This window comes from Ovis aries, chromosome 17, assembly GCF_016772045.2.
Source record: "Ovis aries strain OAR_USU_Benz2616 breed Rambouillet chromosome 17, ARS-UI_Ramb_v3.0, whole genome shotgun sequence".
Taxonomy (NCBI): Eukaryota; Metazoa; Chordata; class Mammalia; order Artiodactyla; family Bovidae; genus Ovis; species Ovis aries.
In genome coordinates, this window is record NC_056070.1 from 31,849,485 (window position 1) to 31,853,630 (window position 4,146).

A 4,146-nucleotide genomic window follows, 5' to 3' on the forward strand; every position below is an offset into this window, starting at 1 on the left:
GTCTTCTAGCTTCAAATATGATATGTGATTTCTCATATAAAAACTATTACTTTTCCTCTCTAAAAATCATGCTGTTCTCATTGATAATGATGTTGGACATTCAGAAATTGTTGGATCATATGCAGAAGCAGATTTGTTTTCATCTGTTGTTTTACAGATGTTAAAGCGAAGTCCCTCAGTCGTGTCCGACTCTTTGTGACCCCACCAGGCTCATCCATCCATGGGATTTTCCAGGCAAGAGTACTGGAGTGGGTTGCCATTGCCTTCTCCAGAGGATCTTCCCAACCCAGGGATCGAACCTGGGTCTCCCACACTGTAGGCAGATGCTCTACCATCTGAGCCACCAGGGAAGTCCCATAGATGTTAAACAGACCCATCTATTTGGTGGGTCTATTTAATCAAGAAATGAATCCTTTCATTCCAAGTGTAATTTCTTGAATGAATTTATTTTCCTCATTCTTTTTTTTCAGTTCTTTTTTGCATGGACTCTTTTTATCGAGATTTTAGGACTCAGATCTGATCCTTTGATTTTCTAACCTTTTTTCCTCCTGTTACCCATAATTGTCTCTTTTTTGGTCTACTTTATCGGAAGCTTCCCTAATTTAAGTTTTCAGTCAATATCCTGAGTTTCCATTTCTGCCATAAGTTTTGTATTTCCAAAAGTTCTTTTTTGTTACCTCCTGGTCTTCTTGCATTGATACATTTATTTATGTCTCTGAGAATATTAAGGATAATAACTTTTTCTTCTTGATTTCTATGTTTCCTAGAGGCTCCTTTATTTCTTGTTTATCTGATGTGCTACTGTCCATGTGGTTGTAAGGAGTTGGACACCATTTAGCAACTGAACAACAATTAACTGCAAAACCAGAGCTGGTTGTTTCTTAATACTTTATTTCAAAAGCTTTGTATTTTTAAATAGAATGAAACAAAAGAAGTATATCATTTTTTTCAGCTTTCTTTCATATGTAATGCACTGTTTACATCTCTCTATATTATCTCATGGGATTAGAATCAGGCAGGTCTGATTCTAAGCAGATTCACATGGAAAGGCCATAGTGGTTGCAAAGTGGTTTCTTTCCTGATTGGATAGGTTTTTCTACAAGTGATCTATTACCAGGTCATACTAGTTGTTCAATCTTTTGAGTCTCACTTTTGGGTAGAATTGATCATTAATGTAGCCAAAAATCACTTTTAATAGTTAAAAATTGGAAGGTATCCAAATGATATGCCAAAGAAATGATCAAAACAAGAACACTGGGCAAGATGAAAATGGATAATATTAACATTACGTATTCTTGGTTTAGCCTCATTTTGATCATAACAAATATTTATGGGACACACAGATAAGGCTTGGAAAGAGTTCTTGCTTATAGAATAGAATGAGGAAAAGTGACTCAATAAATTGTTAAAAATACATATGTGTGTGTGTGTGTGTCTATCTTAGTCCCTTTAGGCTGCTAACTTACACCAACAGATTAAGTGAGTTATCATAAACAGAAAACAGGTACTTCTCAAAGTTCTGGGCCCAAGGAGTCCAGTGTCATGACATGAATACAGTTTTGTTCTGGTGAGGGTCTGCTTCCTTGTTCACAGATGACACCTTCTCACTGTGCCCTCACATGGTGAAAGGGCCAAGGGATCTCAGCCCGGCCCCCTTCACAAGAACACCGTCCCATTCAGGAGGGCTTCACCCTCTTGAAAACACTAAGCATCTCTCAAACACTTTACTTTCTAATACCATAATATTTGAGGATTAAGATTTCAATGTAAGAATTAGGGGGACATATAGTAATATTATATATATGCATGCATATTCCATATTTGATTAAATCAACCAGTCCCAGCAGTGAAAATATCAAAATGAAGTGAAAAGTTTAATGAACTTTCTGGTTAAATGTTCCACAGTATCATTCAGGTAAGTAATAATGTTTTTTTACTTTTACTTCTATATTTATTATATATTCAAAATATATTTGCCAAGTAATAAACATATTTTTCTTACATCCCCCCTAAAGAGCTTTGATGAACATATTAAAATATAGTATTTCTTTTTTAAAAAATATCTTTTTGGTTTGTGTACAACTCTGTGGGTATTTTTTTTTTTCAGTTTTTCACTTAAAACTACTAATACTTTATACTGTTTAGCACAGAAGCACTTGTAGGAAAACTGCTTTTTTGAACATTTAATACTTGTATTCTAAGATTCAGCCCAGATACTCCATTTTGTATAAAGAAATTTGATCCCCTTCTTTGAAGGCTTTTTAAAAAGAGTCTTCTTTTAAAAGATTTTTTTCCTTTTATTATTTGTTATTAAAGCACCTATAAAATGGGGGCTTCCCTTGTGGCTCAGTTAGTAAAGAATCTGCCCACAATGCAGGAGACCCAGATTTGAACCCTGGGTTGGGAATATCCAAGGAAATGGCAACTGACTCCAGTATTCTTGCCTGGGTAATTCCATGGACAGAGAAGCCTGGTGGGCTACAGTCCACAGGGTCGCAAGAGTTGGACATGACTTAGCAACTAAACCACCACACTTATAAAATTTACTCTGATTTTTTTCATTTATCTAAAACATGAGTTTTCCTCAAGGATAGAGCAGGTGTGGAAAACTATATAAAGCAATACAATAACTAAGAAAAAAGTTTTATAGAAAACAAATTATAATGCATTCTATTGAATCAGTAGGAAACAATCACAAACCATAAGCCTGAGATGAGAGGCTATTGATTTCATATGCTTCTACATCAGCAGATAAAGTACATTCTATTATATATACTGGTAAGTACATTTAAAAATATGAAATTTATATGAAACAACCACATACAGATCTCAGATATGGGTAAAGAGAATATTTCCTTCCCCATTCTCCCATTCTTATAAAGAAGATCTTTTTTCTGAACACTTATGTTATGGAATCACAACCTACATATGGACTGGTCAGTTAGTTGTCTTTCTGAAAAAGGAGAAAATTGCTACCAGGCTGAAAGATTCATTTTACAGATTATGATATAAATTATTATATTATATATCACTCAGCCATGTGCGATTCTTTGCAACCCTATGTCCATGGGATTCTCCAGGCAAGAATACTGGAGTGGGTTGCTATGTCTTCCTCTAGGGGATCTTCCCAACCCAGGGATAGGACTCAGGTTTCCCACATTGCAGATGGATTCTTTACCATCTGAGCCACCAGGGAAGCCCATAAATGCTTATAATATAATATAAATGGTTGACTGATATCAGATATGCAATAAGTTCGGACATAAATTCTTATTTAATTTGTGTTTTAAATTTTACCTACAGCCCTTTAAACTGTCATATAATACTTATTTAATTAAAATAATTGTTAATTGAATATATTTATTTTCTTAGGAACTGAATGTTTCACCCTAATTCTTCATTACATACAACACAAAAGTTTTATTGCCCGAAAGCTTCACAACCTTTCCACAAGGGTGATGTAGAGGCCCTTAATAAAGAAGTTTAAGTTTTAGAGTTTATGTTTAGATTATGCAAACTTAATTTGGTTATTTAATTGATAATATCTATACATTTTGGTCTCCTAGAGACCAAAACAAAAAACAATAGGCTAGATTAAATAAATGTTACATTGCTATTTTATGTAAATGTGGATCCTTATATATACGGAATTTCATTTTTATGTTACTCATATTTATATGGGCAGAAATCACATTGGTCTCATTCTTATTGAAATAATTTCAGAATACTCTCTAGACAAAATATATTAAAGAGAGAAGTAACCAAAATTTAAATTTTAATAGCCAGGTACATACGGTATGCATATACATATATATACACACAGTATTAATTGCTAGTAAAATGATATATATGGGTAACATACTACTGTCTTTATCTTCTGAATTAAATTTTATTTTTACATTTGTAGTTATGCAGTTAAATCCTAGAGATGTTTGTGTTTAATTTCCTGAGTTTAGATTTCCACTTTTACCTCAAAATATTTATTAGAGATTACTCTCCAAGGGGGAAAAAGTTCCTCGTGTTTTAATTATTTCTTTGGCATATATCATTTGGATACCTTCCAATTTTAACTACCAAAAACAGTTTAGACTACATTAAAGATCTATTCTATCCAAAAGTGAGATTCAACATATCGAACTACTACTG

General features: G+C 33.5%; 1 non-coding gene across 1 annotated transcript; it reads right to left on the reverse strand.

Annotated features, from left to right (window-relative positions):
• Positions 1 to 278: 278 nt before the first annotated feature.
• TRNAC-ACA (transfer RNA cysteine (anticodon ACA)) lies at positions 279 to 350 on the reverse strand. The gene has a single exon. It is a non-coding gene; the product is annotated as a tRNA-Cys (tRNA).
• Positions 351 to 4,146: the final 3,796 nt, after the last annotated feature.